This window comes from Pleurodeles waltl, chromosome 10 (genome assembly GCF_031143425.1).
Source record: "Pleurodeles waltl isolate 20211129_DDA chromosome 10, aPleWal1.hap1.20221129, whole genome shotgun sequence".
NCBI lineage: Eukaryota > Metazoa > Chordata > Amphibia > Caudata > Salamandridae > Pleurodeles > Pleurodeles waltl.
The window spans coordinates 369308501-369331552 of record NC_090449.1 but is presented as its reverse complement, the minus strand read 5'-3'; positions in this window follow the sequence as shown (position 1 = coordinate 369331552).

Sequence of the window (23052 nt, the reverse complement as noted above, 5' to 3'; positions counted from 1 at the left end):
GCTGCTAAAATCGACATAAACCACACTCAGTGCAGATTTTCATCCTCGTGCGGCTGGATTTCGCATGTAACATTGCTGGATGTCAAAGTCGACGTGAACCTGACTGGATCCGAGGTGCCCTGTCTGGAAAATGACACATTGCTGTCTTGCGGGAGAGAAAACAATGCATCGCCTATCCACCTGGAGAAGAAATTATGCGCTGCCTCACTTGCGAGTAAGGAATAAACGCATTCCTGACTTTTCTGACACACATTCGCCCCTGCAGATTTTTTTTATTTTTGATGCAAACCAGGAACTTTGCGTAACCACAATGTTTCCTTTGTTTTCTATTATTTTAAAAATGTGTAACTTTACTTGTGTACGTTGGACTTTTGTCATTTTAGTCTTGTTTGATTTAGATAAATATTGGCTATTTTTCTAAGCTGGTGTGGTGTCCATTCTGTAGTGTTTTCACTTTATTACTGTCGGGCTCATTCCGAGTCCGGCGGGCGGCGGGCGCTGCCCGCCGGGCAGAAACCGCCCAAAGACCTCACTGTGGTCAAATGACCGCGGGGGTCATTTTGACTTTCCCGCTGGGCCGGCGGGCGATCTCCAGAAGATCGCCCGCCGGCCCAGCGGGAAAGCCCCTGCAACGAGGAAGCCGGCTCCGAATGGAGCTGGCGGAGTTGCAGGGGTGCGACGGGTGCAGTAGCACCCGTCGCAATTTTACCGCCAGGAACAGGCTGGCGGGAAGGGGGTCGGAATCCCCATGGCGGCGCTGCAAGCAGCGCCGCCATTGAGGATTCCCTGGGCCAGGGGAAAACCGGCGGGAAACCGCCGGTTCCACTTTTCTGACCGCAGCTTTACCGCTGCGGTCAGAATAGCCCTGGAAGCACCGCCAGCCTGTTGGCGCTGCTTCCGTTGCCCTCCACCCTGGCGGATTCAAACCGCCAGGGTCGAAAAGAGGGCCTGTGTGTGTGTTGGTTCAAATACTTTACACATTGCCTTTGGGATAAGCCTGACTGCTTATGCGAAGCTACCAAGGGGGTGAGCAGGGTTTATTCAAGTGTGTATCTGACTAAAGTGAGGGTCCATGCTTGAACAGAGTGCAAACTGGCTGATGGAGAGCATGCTCATCAGCATTGCATTCCGACATGTCGTCTGTGAGATGCAGCTTGTTCGACGGAGTGGACTCTTTCGTGGCTTCCTCAGGTCAACCGAAGTACATCTAAATACGGCGGGCATAAGACAATTGAGAATGTGCCTTGGGGGCAACCACCAAGATCTAAATCAGGATCTAAATCTCTGCATGCCCAAAACTAAAACAAATATGTCCTTGTGGAATGTAACTAATGCTAATGTAAAGCACTCAAATACCTTTGGGTCAAGTCTGGGCTATATAAAACTGCAAAAAACAAAAAAAAATGATGGGCTATATTTACAAAGCTGTTCGCGCTGCTGGAACATTACTTTTAGTGACAGTCTGATTGTGCACACTGCTGGGCCATTTTTACAAGGCCATGTAAAGCCACCCTGCGTGGCTTTTTATGTCTTTGTAAATAAGGACTGAATCAATGCAGAAGAAGTTGCTGCGTAGACTCACCCTGTGACAGGGAGATTTTCCATGGGTATTGCAGCAGATGTTCCTATGCAACCCTCATGGATTTTGAAGTGTTCCCATATTTAAAAGGATTTGTGAACCTGGGAATGTGGCAAAAGCTTCCACCTCCCCAAGGGAGGCGTGACGGAGGTGCACCAAAGAAAAATACCAATATTTCTCCTAGTTTTTTCCTTTTTCTATGTGTGCTGCACATCTCTTATGATTGTTTTTGTGCAGGAAGGAGTCCCTTCCTGCACAAAAACAATCATCCCCACACTGCAGACCCCCTTGCACCATAGTACAAGGGTGTCTATGTTGGCACCAGGCAGCCCATTGTCTATCCAGCGCAGAGGAAAAGAAAAAGAATGCACTATGGGGGTCATTACAACATTGGCGGTAAAAGGTGCTTACCACCGTGCAGAAGACCGCCAATACACCGCCGCGGACGCGGAATTCCACCACAGCTATTATGACACACAGCTCGGAATCTGCCAAAATTCAGACACCCACACAAGTCCGCCACACCAAAGGTCAGTGATAAACTGGCGAAAACAAAACCTCCACCTCCACGCCAACAGAAACACGCCCATGCTATTACGACCCATGAATCCACGCGGCGGCCTTTCAAACGAGGTATTCCATTGGCGGTACACACCGCTGCGCTCAAAATACACACACATCTCCAAAACACCGGCACATTGGACATTTCGAAATACACACACCTGATACACGTACACACACCACTCACACACAACCAACACAATATAAAACACACACCCACATCACCCACAAACCCCTACAACCAAAATCCCGAACGAAGCCCAGAGAGAGACACTACAAACAACTACAAAGCATCCACAGGCACTCAACACCATCACCCATACAACATCCACGCACCAAACACCACACACCACTACACATCACCACACTCATCACCACATACACCACCGCACACATCACACACACCACCCCATGTCACGCCAAAGACACCTCCGCTTCTCCGAGGAGGAGCTCAGGGTCATGGTGGAGGAAATCATCCGGGTAGAGCCACAGCTATTTGGCTCACACGTACAGCACACATCAATAGCCAGGAAGATGGAGCTATGGCGCAGAATAGTGGACAGGGTCAACGCCGTGGGACAGCACCCACGAAATAGGGAGGACATCAGGAAGAAGTGGAATGACCTACGGGGGAAGGTGCGTTCAACGCTCTCCAGGCACAACATCGCGGTGCAGTGGACTGGCGGCAGACCCCCACCTCCTCCCCCACAACTAACAACATGGGAGGAGCAAGTCTTGACCATCATGCATCCAGAGGGCCTCGGAGGAGTCGGTGGAGGATGGGACACTGGTAAGTCAAATCTTAACTATCATATCCCCCACCCTACCTGCATGATATCACACACCCCCACCCTCACCCCCTCTCCTATCACTCCAACTCCTCACTAATGTACTAATAACACAAACCACCCATCCCAACACCAAGCCCTGCATGACACAACTAAGCTTGGTCACCCCTCACCAAAGCATGCTCACTGTACATACCCAGAACAACCCCCTAACCATCATCAAACAAACCCACACACAGGAATGCTGGCACTGGGGTACACAAACACCCACCCATTGCACACCATTACACACACACATGCAATAATCATGATCTTATACCCCTGCAGGAACCCGAAGGACCGTCACCACACCAGAGGGTCCAGACAACACCACTCCACCCCCAGAATTGGCCCACAGTGACGAGAGCAGCTCTGCCCTACTGGATCCTGATGACCAGCCCGGACCATCGTGGGCCTCGGGACAGTCGGTTCCCCTTGCACAGGCACAGCCCAACACTGACCTTCCACCCTCTGGTAACACCAGCACAGCACCCACCCAGCGGGCCCAAACCTCCCTACCCAGGAAAGGTCAATCAGTGGTGTGCCACCACTACAGGGAACCCAGGATAACCCACCACCCCAACAACAGGGACCTGGGGGGAGTGGTAGTGGGCACACGGTCCAGGGGACGGAGCCACAGGAACTCAGGGGAACTGGGAGGGCTGCTTTGCGATAGGGGGCCGACAGGCCAAGGGAACCCACTCTCCACGAGGCCCTATCCTCCATCATGGGAGCATACCACCACTCCCAGGAGACGATGGCGACGGTCCTAGACAAGTTGCAGGAGACCCTGCGCCTGCAGGAGGAACAGTATTTGGGCTTCAGGGAGGAGCTCAGGACCATCAGCTCCGCCTTGGGCACCATCGTAGGGGTGCTGAAGGACATACAGAACACCATGAGGGACACCGTGGCACTCAAGGGGCCCCTGACACTAGCCAGGACGATGAACTGCCCACCACCTCCGCCGGCGATAGTGGACAGGACGCCCCGCCACAGGACCACCACACCAGCACCCCACCCCCTGCAGATGGAGAACCACCCCGCAAGCGGTCCCTGAGATTCAGGAACAGGACAGAGCAAGATGGCCAGGAAATGAGACCACCCTGTTTGTCCTCCCACTGTCCCACCTTGTCATCCTGTCCATACTTAAACTGCCCCAGCTCCACTTCCGATGCCCAGATGGGCAGTGCACCTGTGAGACTAATAGACTGGACTCTGCCATGGACATTCCTCCACCATCACCCCTCACCATTTTACCACCCCGTCCAATAATTAGCACTTCAATAAACACCCTTGAAACACAAAACAATCTGGAGTCAGTCTGTGAATTAGTAAATTTGTATTATCAATGACAGTGTGATAATGCGTTTTCTATTGTAAAGCTAACATACCTATGTCACACATCACAAGTCCTTGAAGGATGCAACTAGATGACATGTTGGTAACCACACCTGTGAAACAGTAATCGAAAGGTACAACTCAGTTACCAAATAGTGGTTGAAACCCACAGACAGGATAGAGGTAGACCTGTGAAAGTTAATGTAATGGTAAAAATTAAAATGTTCCCACCTGTGTGTCACTGGAAATATTGCTGTATAACTGACTCCCTGTTGTCGTTGTCTTTTTCCTCAACTTCCTCCTCATCACTGTCCACAGGCTCCACAGGCTCCACAGCTGCTACAACACCGTCATCTGGATCACCCTCCTGCAGAAAAGGCACCTGGCGTTGCAAAGCCAAATTATGGAGGATGTAGCAGGCGATGATGATCTCGCACACCTTCTTCGGTGAGTAGAATAGGGATCCACCTGTCATATGGAGGCATCTGAACCTGGCCTTCAGGAGGCCGAAGGTGCGTTTGATCACCCTCCTAGTCCGCCCATGGGCCTCATTGTACCGTTCCTCTGCCCTGGTCCTGGGATTCCTCACTGGGGTCAATAGCCAGGAAAGGTTGGGGCAACCAGAGTCCCCCAATAGCCATACACGGTGCCTCTGGAGTTGAGCCATCATATCAGGGATGCTGCTATTCCGCAGGATGTAGGCGTCATGCACTGAGCCAGGGAACATAGCATTTACCTTCGAGATGTACTGGTCTGCCAAACATACCATCTGGACATTCATTGAATGATAACTCTTCCTGTTCCTGTACACCTGCTCACTCCTGTGGGGGGGGACCAGAGCTACATGGGTCCCATCAATGGCACCTATGACGTTGGGGATATGTCCAAGGGCATAGAAGTTACCTTTCACTGTAGGCAAATCTGCCACCTCAGGGAAAATGATGTATCTCCTTACGTGTTTCAGCAGGGCAGACAACACTCTGGACAGCACGTTGGAAAACATAGGCTGGGACATCCCTGATGACATGGCCACTGTTGTCTGAAAAGACCCACTTGCAAGGAAATGGAGCACTGACAGCACCTGCACGTCAGGGGGGATTCCAGTCGGATGGCGGATTGGTGACATCATGTCTGGCTCCAACTGGGTACATAGTTCCTGGATTGTGGCACGGTCAAACCAGTAGGTGACGATGACATGTCGCTCTTCCATTGTCAACAGGTCCACCAGCGGTCGGTACACCGGAGGATTCCGCCATCTTCTCAAATGTCCCAGCTGATGGTGCCTACGAAGGACAACAGCGACGAATCAGTCATTATTCCTCCAGGTATGTACCCACAGTTACACACAAGACTACACCACTCACAAAACCCTTCCTGTATGTGTGTTGAGTGTAGGCCTACCCATGTGTGATGCAGAGGTAAATTAATCCATGTGTGCCCCTGAAATGGCGGCTGCCTGACCACTAAACTGGGACATTGAGATTGTGGGGTAACTACGCTGGCGTTGCACACCGTCGTGGTAGGCGGTCGTAGACCGCGGCGCAATGCTGCATTGGTTAACATTGGACCCTATGGGTCCCAGGAGAAAATGAACAGGTGCGCCGGCGGTGATGATGCGCACCGCCGCAGACGTCACCGCCGCGGACGTCACCGCCATTTTCTATCTGTTCAATCACTAGATACCTGACTTTCGACAGGAGAGGACCTACACTGCAAGTGCTGCTGTGACCTTGGTCTGGAAGCGACAATGGCTGCTACGTCTGGGGAAAGGGCCCCTGCCTTCACTGCACAGGAGTTGGAGAAACTGGTAGACGGGGTCCTCCCCCAGTACACGCTACTCTACGGTCCTCCAGACCAACAGGTAAGTACACATGGAGCACGTTGTATGGGCTATGCTGGGTGGAGAGGGCTGGTTGGAAGAGGGAAGGGGGCAGAGTTCATAGAACATTAATGCATGGGAATGAATGGGCCACATGGCCAGAGTAGGGAGGGGGCCACTCACAATGACGGTGCAGTTGTTAATGACTGTTCCTCTTCCCTTGTGCATGTCATGTAGGTCAGCGCCCACCAGAATAGGGACATTTGGCGTGCCATCGCCAAGGAGGTCCGGACCCTGGGGGCCCACCAGAGACGGGGCACCCACTGCCGTAAGAGATGGGAGGACATTCGCCGCTGCAGCAAGAAGACGGCGGAGGCTCAGCTGGGGATGACCACCCAATGTGGGAGGGGTGCCCATCGCACCATGACCCCCCTGATGTTCCGGATCCTGGCGGTGGCCTACCCGGAGTTGGATGGGCGCTTGAGGGCATCACAGCAGACACAAGGGGGTGAGTACACTCTCATTCTGCGGACTTTGCATGCAGTGGAGGTGTCTGGGTGGGGGAGGTGGGCTGTGGGTGTCCCTAGGCCAGGGCGAGTTAGGTAGGCAAGGCCCCTCCGTAATGTAGGCCATGTGGCACTCTACCCCACCTCAGCAGAGTGCCAAGTCGAGGTATAGTTGCCCCTGTGGCATCCATGTGCACAGATGTCCACCATTGCCATGTAGGCCATATCCCAGAAATTGCATGTGCAGAGGGCAGGAGCATGGCGTAATGCGGGGGCTGCTGTGTCTGTCTTGTCCGCCAACGGTAGCGGTATGCCATGCACTAAAACTCTCTTTCTTCTGTCTCCCCCCCTTTTTCTGCCCTCTCTGTCCTTTTGTACATCAGCTTCAACAGGCGGAGGTACAGTGGCACCGGAGCACGAGGGAGCTGCATCCCACATGGCCATGGAGGGCCACACCACAGACTCTGAATGCACCAGTGGGACGGAGGGCGAGGAGAGCTTCACGTCGGCCACCGGATCACCAAGCAGCGACACGGACTCGTTCGCCGATGGGGGCTCCCTAGTGGTGGCGGCACCATCTGTGCGCCCCACCTCTACAGGTACAGCCGCCACCTCCCCTACCAGCACTGCCCTCTCAGCAGCCCCTCAACGTTCGCCCCGGCCCGCTCACCCAGGAGGGTGGGCATCACCTTCGCCCCAGGCACCTCAGGCCCTGCCCCTGTCACCCCTGCTGCCCTCAGTGAGGAGGCCATTGACCTCCTCAGGTCACTCACTGTTGGGCAGTCTACCATTGTGAATGCCATCCAGGGTGTAGAACGAGAGTTGCAACACGGTAATGCATTCCTAAAGGGCATTCATTCTGGTCAGGCTGCCCTTCAGCGAACCCTGCAATCTCTGGCCTCAGCACTGATGGCAGCCATTGTCCCTGTGTCTAGCCTCCCCCTCCAACCTCCTCCACCCAGACCCAATTTCCTGTACCCCAGCCCATCCCAAGCACACCTACAGACCAGCATTCACACAAGTCAGAACACACAGGTAGCTCAAGCAAACATAGGCACCACACATCCCACAGGCACTCACGCAAGCCTCACCCACGTACAGACACAGCAACATCCACTGCCTCCACTGTGTCCCCCTCCTCCTTTTCTCCCTCCTCCCTCCCAGTCTCATCTACACACACACCTGCATGCACCACATCTACAGGCACCATGAATCGCAAAAGGAGACCCAGCACCACAAGCCGCTCACCTGCACTCACCACCTCCACTGCCATTTACACGTCCCCTGTGTCCTCTCCCAGTGTGTCTGTGATGCCCCCTCCCAAAGTACACAAATGCCGGCAATCACTCACCCAACATCCATCCACCTCACAACAGCCTCCAGTACGTGCACCTGCACCCAAAACACCTAAAGTGACACCTCCTACAACCACCTCCTCTTCCTCCACTCCCTGGCCCCCTCCAACTACCCATCCCAGTGTTCGTCAGAAACTGTCCCTCTGTAAAGTTGACCTTTTTGCCCCCACCACCCCCTCCAATTCATCAGTCCTGTTGTAGCGCCTCAGCCACAAAGCCTCCAATACCAGTGGTGCGTGTTCAAGGTTTGTGGAGTGCAACGGCCACCAGGGCAGGCAGTGTGACCCGGAGCCCAGGCACTGGCAGCCCATCCCCTGTAAAGGCTCTAAAATTGGAGAGTGGACGACGGGACCGTGTGAAGACTCCTGGTGGGAAAACAACTCAAATGGGTTCCAAGGTGATTGGAGAGTCAGCTGTGACTCCACCAAAGGTGGGGAAGGGCCAGAGGAAGTCTGCCAAGCCTGTTGTGAGTGTCACGGCGGGGAAGTGGCCATCATTTCCGGCGGTCAAGACACAACCGCCAGCACCGTCGTCACTGGTCAGGAGACCACCGCCGGAGTCACAGCCCAGGAGGGCCCAAGTATCGTCACTGGTCAGGAGACCACCGCTGGAGTCATAGCCCAGGAGGGCCCAAGTATCGTCACTGGTCAGGAGACCACCGCCGGAGTCACAGCCCAGGAGGGCCCAAGTATCGTCACTGGTCCAGAGACCACCGCCAGAGTCACAGCCCAGGAGGGCCCAAGTATCGTCACTGGTCCAGAGACCACCGCCAGAGTCACAGCCCAGGAGGGCCCAAGTATCGTCACTGGTCAGGAGACCACTGCCGGAGTCACAGCCCAGGAGGGCCCAAGTATCGTCACTGGTCCAGAGACCACCGCCAGAGTCACAACCCAGGAGGGCCCAAGTATCGTCACTGGTCCAGAGACCACCGCCACCGCCAGAGTCAGTGCCCAGGACGGCCCCGGCTGCCACAGCCCAGGTGGGCTATGATGGAACGTCATGCCACACACCAATGCCCAGTGTAGGGAACGTCATGCCACACACCAATGTCTTAACAGAACCGCCATGTCAAAGCACCGCTGAACAGGGCAAAGACCGCCATGGCAAAGCACCGCTGAACAGTCCAAGCACCGCCATGGTGAAGACCGCTGAACAGGGCAAAGACCGCCATGGCAAAGCACTGCTGAGAAGTCCAAGCTCAGCCATGGTGAAGACCGCTGAACAAGGCAAAGACCGCCATGGTGAAGACCGCTGAACAGGGCAAAGACCGCCATGGCAAAGCACCGCTGAACAGTCCAAGCACCGCCATGGTGAAGACCGCTGAACAGGGCAAAGACCGCCATGGCAAAGCACCGCTGAACAGGGCAAAGACCCCCATGGCAAAGCACCGCTGAACAGGGCAAGCACCGCCATGGTGAAGACCGCTGAACAGGGCAAAGACCGCCATGGCAAAGCACCGCTGAACAGGGCAAACACAACCATGGTGAAGACAGCTGAACAGGCCAAAGACCGCCATGGCTAAGCACCGCTGAACAGGGCAAAGACCGCCATGGCAAAGTACCGCTGAACAGGGCAAGCACAGCCATGGCAAAACACCGCTGAACAGGACAAGCACCGTGTGGGAATGATTAGACCGCCACATCAGGCATCCTTATCCCATGTGCAGCTGGGACAGTGACAGGACAGGAACGTTTACGGGGAGACTCATCCAGTCTGGGCACCAGTCCCCCTCCAGAACCAGTGGAGACATGCATCCACTACCTCAGTCCTGCACAGGATGAAGCACTCTGGGCACCAGTCCCCCCCCAGTACCAGTGGAGACCTGCATCTACTTGAGAGACTGTGGCTTTGCACTCCCCAGGATGGCACGGTGGGCACCCCACCCACTGTAGAGACTTGAAAGACTGTGGCTTTGCACTCCCCAGGATGGCACGGTGGGCACCCCACCCACTGTAGAGACTTCAAAGACTGTGGCTTTGCACTCCCCAGGATGGCACAGTGGGCACCCCACCCACTGTAGAGACTTGAGAGACTGTGGCTTTGCACTCCCCAGGATACATCAATGGGCATGGAGCCCCATCGTGGATCTGGCTTTGCAGTCATCCGGCCGAGGTGCCCCCCCTTCCCTTCCCCTGAGGTGCCTGTAGTATTTCTATCTGATGCCCCGGCAGTGTTCTCTCCGATTGTGGTCAGGTATCCTTTGTGGGCCTCGCCATGTATTTTTGGACTGTTGGTGCACGGACATTGTTATGTACATATCTGCACTACTTCTCGTATTGTATATAATTATGGCTGATTTTCATATTTATTCGTATATTTTTGTATGACATGTATATTGCCACATTACAATGTTTGACCGAATTTCGCTTTGTCTTTGCATTCTTCCGGGGGGATTGTGGGTTGTTACTGTGCTGTTTGGACATGCATTGGTGTGTGTGTTGTAGTGGGTGAGGGTCTGGGTGGGGTGTGGGGGTGTTTGGTGGGTGTCCCCCTAACTTTTGCCTCCCCCTCCCCCATGTCGTAGGTGCAGTACTCACCGTTGTCTTCGGCGCCCTACATAGATGTTGAGGAGCAGAAACATAAGGGCAGGGAGTATTTGGAGTTCCGGGTCCATGGAGTCCTCGTTCCTCATGGGATGTGTTCAGGTGCGCGTTTTCCCATTGCAAAAGCTGTTTCCGCTGTGTTTTTATTCACGGTGAATCCGCCCCGGAAAAGGTGGCGGATTGGTGGGTTGTAATACTATGAGCGGTACTTTGTCTTCCGCCTGTCTGTTGGCGGTGACCGCCGCGCTGCTTGTCTGTACTGCCGTGGCAGGCGCTGTGTTAAAGTGGCTGTCTATGTTGGCGGTTTCCTCCAGGGTCATAATTCCCTTTTTTTGTCGGCCGGCCTGTTTGCGGTATTACCGCAGCTTTAACACCGTTCGCCAGGGTTGTAATGACCACCTATATCTTGTAGATATTGTGCATTCCTTCCCTTATCTTTTGAAACAGGACAGAGCAGCAAGAAGGCTTGCAGTACTGCCCTGCACAAAATACTTGTAAATATGCCACTAAGGGCCAGATGTAGGTACATAAAAATTAGCGACTCGCTATTTGCGAGCATGTGCGACTCGCAATTTGCGTGTCGCAAACTGGAATGCAGGTAAAATTTGCGGGGACAAATTGTGAATCGCACCCGGAGTTGCACCGCAGATAGCAAGTCCGCTGTTTGCGAGGTCGCTTTTAGCGACCGCGCATAAAACGGACTCGCAAATTGCGAATGGGTGTCGCAAATTGCGACTGTGCTGAAAATTGAATGCAGGTGCTGCAGAACACTCCAGAAACCACTCCAGAACACTCTGGAAAACACTTCCTGGCACATGATGATGACATCACAGCCAGGAAGTTTACAAATACACCTGGGAGGAGGGAGGACCATACCCTTTTTAACTGCAGCACAGCTAACAGAGCAACAGCAACCATGGCTGACACTCCCAGAAAGAGAAAGCTGAAATTTGCAGAGAAGGAGCTGGAGGTGCTCACAGAGGAGTGCTGTCAGCACCATGATGAGCTTTTTGGGAAGGCAGCCCTCAATGTGCCGGACTCTGCCAAAAATAGAACATGGCAGGAAATTCAGGAGAAGGTAAACTCCTTGGGGGTCAGCCACAGGAGTGTGGATGAAATAAAGAAGAGGTGGTACGACCTCCGCTCCCGGACCAAGGAGAGGGTGGCAGAAAGGCTCCGGGAGATGAGAGGCACAGGAGGGGGAGCATCTTCCATACCACCTCCCACACCCCTGGAGGAAAGGGTGGAGGAGACCCTGGAGCCGGAGTCAGTAACTGGATTTCGAGAACTGGACACCTCTGAGCCCAGAACATCAACCGGTGAGTACCATGTGATATGCCTGTACCCCCATCAATGCCATACCCCCACCCACCATGTACACAGGGGCATGCACAACAAATATAGCTCCATTTCAGAATAGCAAACACCAGAATGATGCATTATGGGCAATGTAGTCAAGTAGGCAGTTAATAGGCAAAAGTTTATTAGGAAGTGTGCAACAGAGAGTAGACACTGACAGTGTTTTCCCCATGTCCCACAAGTCTCCCACGAGACACCACAACCAGCCACAGCAGCCAGGTGCCACTTGTCAGCCAGCCCCATGAGGAGACAACAGGAGCAGCCACCACTCCCACCTGCACCACCAACACCATCCCCTCTATGGCAACACCCGCTGCAAAAGTGGTCTCGGAGCCTGCACCAGCAACAACCAGGAGTGCCACATCACAAATCACAGGGCCTCCACCGCTGCGCAGGCGACGCAGGATGAGGAGAGCAGGGCTGCAGGCAGAGTCAGGGCTTCCATCCACCACACCGACGGAGGCACAACTGCTACGGGGTCAGCGCCTGCAGAATCAAATGTTAGGGCGGATTAGTGGGGTTCTGCAGCACTTCGAAAGGAACCATGCAAACAGCATGCAGCAGGTTCATGCACAACTGGAGGTAATTGGCAACAACACTGGTGACCTAGCCCTGTCAATGCGTGAACTGGTGGCTGGACTGCTTACACAGAGTGAGGGGGCGTGGCGCAGGGACCGCTAGCTGCTCCAAAGGCTGGACAGGATGGCCTCCTTTATTTGCAGACTGGCAGTGAACACTACTGGGCTGTCAAGGAGAACAGTCGGCCTCCAGGTTGAAATGGGCCACTTTGCGGGTGATGTGGCAAGGGGCCTGGGCCAGATCACCCATGTGATAGACCTCATGGAGGCACTGCAGGTGTCCAGGGGTACAGGGGACACCCCACAAGACAGTGAGGAGGGCTCCACTGTCAGCAGTGTCTCTGCTGGTGACACCAGGGTGCTACGGAGTGGGAGTACGAGGCAGAGCACTGCTGAGCAACCTGGTACCAGCCAGGCTGGCAGAGGCCGCCGTAGGCTGTGAACTAACCACTGTCCCTGATGTTGGGGCACATGATGGCAATGTGTCCCATGCCAGGTGGACTTTTTGAAGTCCCTGAACAGTTTTTCATTGTATATAGTTTGTTTTTTGCACATATTAAATAATTTTTTTGTTCCACTTAACAAATAGAGGGGGTTATTCTAACTTTGGAGGAGATGTTAATCCGTCCCAAAAGTGACGGAAAAGTGACGGATTTACCACCAGCCGTATTACAAGTCCATTATATCCTATGGAACTCGTAATACGGCTGGTGGTATATCCGTCACTTTACCGTCACTTTTGGGACGGATTAACACTCCTCCAAAGTTAGAATAACCCCCAGAGTGTTTGTTCAATTGGTGAGTATGGTAGAAGTTGGCACGTACCTTCCAAAGTATTGGGTTGCAATGTGTTCCCATCTCAGTCTGCCTTGATTTGCGATGCTCCTATCCCCATGATGGCGATGTGGTTGCTCTTGCTCTTCATCCTCCGAATCTGGGTTTTCAGGGGTGAGAGGTAGCCCACGTCGGGTGGCAATGTTGTGCAGGATAGCGCATGCAACAACTATTTTGAATGCCGTTATGGGGGTATACTGTAGGGCACCTCCACTTCGATGAAGGCATCTGAACCGTGCTTTCAGCAATCCAAAGGTTCTTTCTATCAGGTTCCTGGTCCTCTTATGTGCACTGTTGTATCGCCTCTCACATTCATTGCTGGGTGTTAAGTACGGAGTCAGTATCCATGGCCGTAGTGCATATGCACTGTCACCTGTTGGGCACAAAAAGTACACTGTTAGAAAGTCCTGGTTGGTGTGCACATTGATCTGTGTGCATGTCTACAAGGTGTATGCAGCTCTACCTAGGAGGTATCCATCTCCAAACTCCCCACGTTCCATGCGTTGGTGTATCCCACTGTGCCTAAAAATGTAGGAGTCATGAGTACTGCCTGGAAATTTAGCTACAATGTCAGTGATGACATAATGGGCGTCACAAACAACCTGAATATTGAGTGAGTGGGTACACTTTCTATTGCGGAACAGATATTCCAGGTTTGCAGGGGGGCATATTTGAATATGTGTCCCATCTACACACCTTATGACATTGGGAAAGTTGGCAATCCGGTAAAAGTCCAACTTTGTGCTGTTGATTTCTGCCTCATTCCTGGGTAGGTATATGTATTGGGACATGTGTGTGAGTAAGGCATCTAGGAAAGCCCTGAGGAACCTTGATAGTGCACTTTGGGATACCCCACCTGCCACAGCTATGACCCCCTGATAGCTCCCCGAGGCCAAGAGGTGCAGTGAGCATAGCACTTGCACATGCATAGGGATGGCGCAGCCGCGCAGAGTCTGGCGTTCTAGCTGTGGTTTGAGTAAATCTATTAAATCTAGGATTGCTGCACTGCTAAGTCTATATTTATCATAGATTTCCTCCTCAGTTTGCTGGAAGAGTGTCTGCCTTGTTCTGTAAATCTTCTCCTGTCTCTGGCTCCTCCTCCTCCTCTGCTGGGCTGCGTGGGCTCTCCTCCTCACTCCTATTAGGTATATCTCCGCAATCTTGAGTAACCCAGATGCCTTCTGGGTCTCCTTTTATACTTTGGTAATGGTTACCACCTGCTCTGAGTTAGTGGTAAATTTGACATGCAAACTGGGCTTTTTGCGACTAGTCGCAATTTGCGAGTGGCTATTGCATTTGGTTTGCGACTCGCAAATTGCGACTTCCTATTTGCGGGTCGCAAAATGGGGTCGCAAATTTTGCGAGTCGGTAACGGCTCGCATCGCTTTTTGCGAGTCGGAAATTGGATTTTTACATCCCATTTCCGATTTTGCTTGGACGCAAATAGCGATTCAGCCCATTTGCGACTCGCAAAAGTTTGCTACATCTGGCCCTAAGTGTTTTCCAGACTTCTGTCATCAGGCTATACTTGGGATACATTTGGGTGATATTTGTACTTTCAGTTTTCCACTTCGATTCCATCAACATGGCGTGCAGATGTACCACACTTCAGAATGTTAGCTCTCTGGTTTCTCATTTGAACATTGTAGGAAAGCTGCTGATTACCAGGAAGTTAATTTACAGTCTGCTTCTAGTGTTGAAAGAGCATTTTTCAGTCTGCATGTCAGAATGTTTTAATGAAATAGAAGACGGAGATATTTCATAACTCACTTAAAACAAGCCCTAATTTGTCTTTCTACAGTCCTGAGCTTTATTTATGTGACAAAATGAACCCCCTCATTTTGTTCCTTTCTAAATTAAGGGCCTCTTTTAGAGTTTGGAGGATGGGTTACTCTCAAGACGGCTTAGGGTGTGTCATACTTTCATCATGAGTAAAGGACTGATTGAAATCTTAGTGGTATTACAGCCAACCCACCATGGAGGCAGACCCAAATCCATCGTTCAATTCAACGGTGTTCTGCCAGCTGCATTTAGATGTATTGCAGCTGAGCGGCAGATATCAATGACGGAGAGCTCTCCCTAGGCGTCAACCTGGGGAGGGGTTCCTGCCAACCCTATTTAGATGCTACAGTTTACAGGTGGTGTACTGGCAGTGGTTTGCTGTCAGAAGGAGCCCATCACTGGACCCAATGGACTTCAGACAGGAGCAGTGGCAGTGGAATGGAGGTAAGTCACACACATACACACACTGTACCAATGTTATATGTGTCCCCCTCCACAACACACTACAGAACACACAATGTCATTGCTATTCTAACACCATATAGCACGTACATGCCAAAAACACACTTTGCCGTACATCCATAAAACAACATACACACACTATTGATGCTATACCCACACATGACACAACCACAACAACTGACACAACTACACCCTCAGCTATACAGACACACTCATACATGTATAACTACACACATCATATCAGTGACCACCACACAACAGCACTCACCTGAATGTTGCACTCAGAAACACAACACACATTCAAATATACCCAACACCTTCAAACCCACATGCACGTTGTACATGTACAGACACAAAAATATCTCTCACTCCAGCTCCCTCCATGTCGACCAGCCAATCCAATCTTACATACACATACATTTACTGACTCATATATCCAACTAGACTCACAATATGACAGGTACAGATTCATTTGACTGTGCACACATAGACATGGTGATAAGTGTGATGTCATTGTTATTGTGATGTCAGCATTCATTTGGCAACAAATGCTGATACCACAATAACAATTGTTTATGTGCGTGACATGGGTCTTGTGCCAGTGTGTCACCATCCATGTCTGACACAAATGTGTTCCTGACATATGCATGTCAGAGGTACTTTAAAAAATGCCTGTGACATATATATTTCTGCAGAGGTACCAAGCTCATGTGCAGTGCCCACATAACATACACACTACATGTAGTATCCCTACCTTTGAGTCTGGCAACACAGGGGTTGTGTGTCCTCTGTGGTCCAGTGACAGCAGCGGTGGCAGGTTATGTCCAGTTGGGTCCAGTCCACATTTGGCTTGGTGGTAAGGCACATTGAAATGTGCTCAGTGGTAAAGGTGACTAGAATCCCACCATCACCCCTATTACCAAGCCTCCTGTTGAGGAGGTCGGAGATTCTTGGCAGAGTCAGTGGGACTCTGGCAGTCTTTATCCTACAGTCCAGCCCACATCTAATCAGGCGGGCAGACAGCCAAGGCGGCGGGTGGGTTTTCCTTTAGAAAATTGGTGATGGGACTGTTACTGCCTAGATTTTAATCAGGCCCTAAGACTGTTAGCTTTCTAGCTGTTCTTTAGAACACTCGGGGATGCTGCAGTAGAATACACTGGAATCAACTGACAGGTGCTCCTGTTGGAAGCACATGTTTTACTAAGAATCTCAGACTTCCTTCACATATAGCTGAGAAACAGAGTGTCAATGTACAGAACATATGCTTTCGTTTTAGATTCTGAAATACCTTCCATAAAATGCATGAGAAAACAGTTTTCTCCCAAACACAATTCATGAAATCCCAACAGAAAGCTTTTTTACAGGGTAAAATCACCTTAGAACACACCACAATTCCTGAAATTAGTATGGTACTATCCATCATCAAATGCTTTACACTGCAACTAAAATCAGTTATCACCCTTTACACTTTCTCTTTTTTGTGACCCTCAAATCCTGCCATTCCCTACAATGCATTTTAATGGGCTGCTATCATGTGTATTGGTCCCAAGATAGCAGTCAGCACTTCCTGGTCAGACAATCAAATCTCATCATGAAATCTGTGTGTGAGCTCCTCCCAGTTATACAAATGTCTTTTTCCTTTAATATCTCAAAAACTACTGAATAGATTTACACCAAATCACAGAAAGGGCACTTTCTGGACCAAAAGCTACTTTTTTTCCAAATATGGTTTATTTCTCTCTAGCAGTTTGGGCCATAGTTGTGTCACATCCCTACGAAAATTGCATGGAGAAAAAAAGTTCTGGGACCCCTGTGAGAAAGTAGCCTCTTTCTAGCATGGTTAACCCCACTTTTGGCCTGTTTGTGAGTGTTTGTCAGTGTGTTCTTACTATCTCACTGGGATCCTGGTAGCCAGGACCCCAGTGCTCATAGTTTGTGACCTATGTGTGTTGTCAGTATGTATGCTTGACTGTGTCACTGAAGTTCTGCTAACCAGAACTCCAGTGCTTATGCTCTCTCTACTTACCAAATTTGTCACTCTAGTTTAGTGACTTCATATTCCAAATCTGATTGGCACACTGGACCCCCCTTATAAGTCCCTAGTATATGGTAAGTAGGAGATCCTTCTGGGCTGCAGCATTTCTTTTTTCACCCATAAGAAGCTAATACAAACCATTCTTCAGGACTGCAGCCTGAGTGAAATAGTGCACACACTATTTCACAACCATTTGCCACTGCACTAAGTAACTTATAAGTCACCTATATGTCTAACCTTCATTTACTGAAGGCTAGGTGCAAAGTTACTGTGTGTGAGGGCACCCTACGTTGTCCAGGGCCAATTTGTGATTGCGGGGATACCATTATAAACGTGCACTACATATATGTCAATACATAGAGGTAGCTTCACTATGGTAACTCCGAATATGGCCATGTGAAGTGTCTAAGACCAAAGAATGGACTCTCCAATCCAAATCTGGTATTGGGGTGCCAATCCCATGCACCCTGGGCCTCCACCATGGACTCCCAGTACTGCCACATACTGCCAAACCAGCTCTCTGAGGTTTCCAATGCAGCCCGAGCTGCTGCCACATCACAGACAGGTTTCTGTCCACCTGGGGACTGAGCAGCTCAATCCCAGGAAGGCAGAACAATGCATTTCCTTTAGGAGAGGGGTGTTACACCCTCTCCCATTGGAAATAGGTGTTACCGGCATGGGAGGGGTAGCCTTCCAGAGCCTCTGGAAATGCTTTGAATGGCACAAACAGTGCCCTTCTTGCATAATCCAGTCTACACCAGTTCAGGGACCCCCAGTCCCTGCTCTGGCATGAAACTGGGCAAAGCAAATGGGAGTGACCACTCCCCTGTCCATCACCACCCCAGGGGTGGTGCCCAGAGCTCCTCCAGAGTGTCCTTGGTGTTTGCCATCTTGGATTCCAAGGTGGTGGGGACCCTCTGGAGACCTCTGAGTGGCCAGTGCCAGCAGGTAACATCAGAGACCCCTCCTGATAGGTGCATACCAGGGTAGGTCGCCAATCTCCCTCTCAGGGCTATTTAGGGTCTCTCTTCTGGGTGCGTCCTCAGATTCGGTTTGCAAGATTCCTCCAGGACTCCTCTGCATCCTCTGCTTCAGCTTCTGACCGTAGGATCAACCGCAGACTGCTCCAGGAACCGCTGTAACTGCAACAAACTATCCAGGACAACTCCTGTGATGTGCAACTTCAGCTCCAGCCAGCATTTGCCACAGTTTCAAGGTATGCATGCTCTGAGGAATACCTGTCTTCACCCTGCACCAGAAGAACCAAAGGAATCTCCTGTGGAGTGATGGAGTCACTTCCCTGCTTCGGCAGGCACCCTTCTATGACAACAACCGGTACTATGGGACTCCTCTCCTGATGACGAGTGTGCTCCCTGGAACACAGGTGGTGGACCGAAGTGCCCCAGACTGTCCAAAAGTCCAGCTCTCCAATTTTGGTGGAGGTAAGAGCTTGCCTCCTGGTGCAGCAACAGTACCCCGGTGCACCGCGTCTTCCAAAAGTTCTTCGTGCACATTGTAGCCCAGGTCCCCAGCATTCTATTCTGTGACGCACAGCTCTCTGAATTGTTCTCCAGTGTAGTGCTGCAATGACCACACTTTGCATCTCCTTTGCCTCCGTGTCCTGGGACTCCTGTGGGTGCTGCCTGGTCTCCGGAGGGCTCTCTGAAGTGCCGAGAGCCTCCTTGGTCTCCTCAGTCTGATTTGAGATGCCCAGGTCCCTCATTGGTCCAGGCAGTGTCTCTTTGGTGAAAACTGCGTACTTGCTTGAACCAAGGCTTGTTGGCGGAATCCAATGACACAAACAGCCTGCATCCAACAACTCGACATGGGACATCTCCTGCACCAAGCAGGAACCTGCAGCCAACTTCTTTTGTGCTCTTCTGTACTTTTATTCTGACCAGAGAATCCACTTTTGCACCTTCTTCTAGGTTGGCAGGGGCTCCTGTTCTTCCTGGACTCTTCATCGACTTCTGGACTTGGTCTCCTCTCTCCTCAGGTCTTCAGGTCCAGGAATCCATCATTTGTTGCTTGCAGTCTTGCATGGTTCTTGCATAATCCTTCAACACAACTTGTGTGTGTCCTGAGGAAATTTGCTATGCTGTGCTCCTGCTTTCCTGGGCTCTGGGCTGGGGTACTTTACTTACCTTTGGTGTTTCCTTACACTTCCAGCACCACTCTACACACTACACTTGCCTGGGGGGGAATTCAACATTCTCATTCCACTATTTTAGTATATGGTTTGTGTTGCCCCTAGGCCCACTGCAATCTATTGTATTTTCTACTGTTTGCACTATTCTATGACTATCTACTTACCTGATTTTGGTTAGTAGTGTATATATTGTGTATAATACTTAACTCCAGAAGGAGTATTGCCTCTAAGATATTTTTGGTCTTGTGTCACTAAAATAAAGTACCTTTATTTTTGGTAACACTGAGTATTGTCTTTTATTGTTTAGAAGTGCTGTGTAACTATAGTGGTTGATCAGTATAGGGAAAGGTGCGGAAGACATTGTGACGCGAAGGGTTAATTAGCTTGAGCAGTGTAGATGAGTGTGATGCCTGCTGAAATCCCCCCCCCCAAACAACGTGGAAAAGTTCATGATATTATTTTCAAGCTTGTTTGTGTAGAAGACTCCATCTCAACCTTGAGAACAAGAGTAGAGGGAGAAGATGGAATGAAAACAAAGGCTGGAGAAGGGCAGAGCAGCCAAGTACTGATAACATAGCTAGAAAATGCCAGAATGACATAGAATCCAAGCTTTGAGTTATTTAAGCACTGAAGTGTGGGTGAGGGATTTGAAGCTCGCAGATGGAGTTGTGAAAGCTGCCATGGCCCAGCGCTGCCTCCCTGTTTTGCTGACCGTGATGCTTGAGGGGAAGAGAGGTCCAAGCAGGCAGTAGAGGGCTTCCCAGCATTTCGTGGACTAAGTTAATTTCCACACAGGGATGAAAGGCCTTTGTTTCTCTGCTCTATTATTATGACTGATTATTTATGCTTGCTCTGTGTTTATAACCTGAAGTATTCAGCTCGTTTATATTTTTCTTTCTAAACCTCGTAGTATGAACCTGCTATAGTAACTGAAACATGCATTTTGGTGTGCAGTAAATCAAAGCTTATCTGAAGTATTCAGTTTGTTTATATTTTGCCTTCTGAACATCGTTGTGAGAGCCTGCTGCAGTAATTGAAACATGCATTTTGGTGTGCAGTAAATCAAAGCTTATCTGAAGTATTCAACTCATTTATATTCTGCTTCCTGAACATCGTAGTGTGATGCATTTTGGTATACAGTTAATCAAAACGTATATCTGTCAATGAACTCTTTGCTTATATATATATGCATAGATGCTCTTTATAGTGTACTTATATATAAATAAATAGATGCTTTTCATTGCTATTCTTATTCTACTATTGTTAATGTGCTAAATGCCTACATTTACCTGCAATTCTTGTAAAGCTAAATTGTATTTATAATGGCGTGTGGTCCTTCATTGAGCGTCCTTATTGACTTATACCGAACAGGTGTCAACCAGTCAACCAGTCACCTGGATAAGACATTTTGGTACCAGAAGTGGGGTATACGTCAATAATGCCTCTTTGGGGACATAAGAAAAGTGAGGCAGAGAGCGGAAGGCAGCATGGGGAAGAAGCCAGATCCATTCCCGGGTGGTTAGCAACTGACCCGTTCTCTGGTGTGGCAGGACTCCTGAACCGGTGGGCAGCGCCGGTGTTATGGGAGGCATTAGATGAGAATGTGACTCCTCTCTTAGTGGAAGATGTGGTTGAGAGTGTGAAGCTAAGAGGGGCGAAGCTGGAGCTGAAAGCAGCAGGGAAAGTGGGATGGCTTTTCCTGTCTGCGCTCCGTACGGTATACAGGAAAACATTAACACAAGATGCAGAGATAAGAAAACTGCAGGATGAGGTTGCAGCCTTGCAGGAAAGGCAGTTACTTATGAAAGAGACCATAGAAAGTGCATTGACTTTGGGTGATCAAATGGAGGCACGGTGCACTGCATTAGCAGTATGAGTAGCAAAACAGAAGAGTAGGCAGAAGCCTAAAATGCCCTCAACTGTGCTAGTGAGGGCACTGATATGCAAACAGAAGAGTAGGCATAAGCCTAAAATGCCTTCAACTGTGCAAGTGAGGGCACTGGTACGCAAACAGAAGAGTAGGCAGAAGCCTAAAATAAACTCAACTGTGCAAGTGAGGGCATTGGTACGCAAAGAAAATTGGGATCCATATACTTGGGATGGAACAATCTCAGACAATGATGACTGGAATTGGGAGGATGAGGTGGAAGTACGTGTAACAGAACTAGGTGGAGCTGAAAGTGGAGAAGGACGTGTAAGTGAAATTGAAGGTGAAAAGGGAGTGAATGGTGGGCAAATACAGAATTCTCATTTGGTAAGAGATTATACGCAGAGTGAGTTGTTGGAAAGAACCCGTATGTTTAGGCAGATGCCTGCAGAGCCTTTGTTTAAATGGTTGGTGAGATCGTGGGACACTGGAGCAAAAGATGCACTACAGAATCCTTTTATGTTAGGACCCATCACAGAAGGAGACCCGTTTGAGCGGGACATGATAGTACAGGATGATGTAGATGATGTAGTGATGTGGAGCCTATGGCAGAGGCAGGGAAAAAAGAGGGTGCCGCAAGATTGGGCCTTAGTGGAAATAGAACGCATAACTGATGATCGGCCGGTGACCTTAAAAACATGGGTCCCCTAACTAGGTTGGACAAGAGAAGGAGGGGTTGGCAATAAAGTAGGCAGAGCGCAAGAGTTTGCCATCGTGAAGTGGAAATGGTATCTGCAGCAGAGGGCAAAACCGGGACCAGCAGGAGTGTCGAAGTTACAAGAAGATAAGCTAGGGGCAGTGGACTTGCAGGCAATGGCCCCTGCGCTAGAGCCCTCTGAAATGGAATCCTCACCATTTAAGACAGCCCCGCCTTTTGAACAACTCACCGAAGAAGAACAGCAAAATGCATGGTTCACAGATGGTACCGCCCGGTACTACCAAGGAAAAAGAAAAAGGCAAACAGTTGCATTCCAGCCTGCTACAGAAACGATGTTGCTGCGAGGAGGGGATAATGAATCAAGCCAACTTGCAGAACTGCAGGTGGTAGCAGCAGTGATCGAACAAGCCCCCATCGGAGAGAAAACATTTGTTTACACTGACAGTCGGGCCACTTACCAAGGACTAGTAAGCTGGGCCCCGACTTGGCGCAAGGATGGATGGAAAATTAAAGGCACCCCCATTTCGGGAGGTGAGCAGCTATGGGAAGAGATGTGGGAGAAAGGGCAAAACTGTCAAATCTATGTGGGACATGTGGATGCCCATTGCCCATCCGATACCTCACTTGCATCTCTATTCAACAACACCGCAGATCAAGTGGCCAAAACCCGAGCGGTGGTCATCAAGGAGGAATCTGAAGCTGCTTTAGCAAACAGGGCCCATGCAACATCCGGACATTTG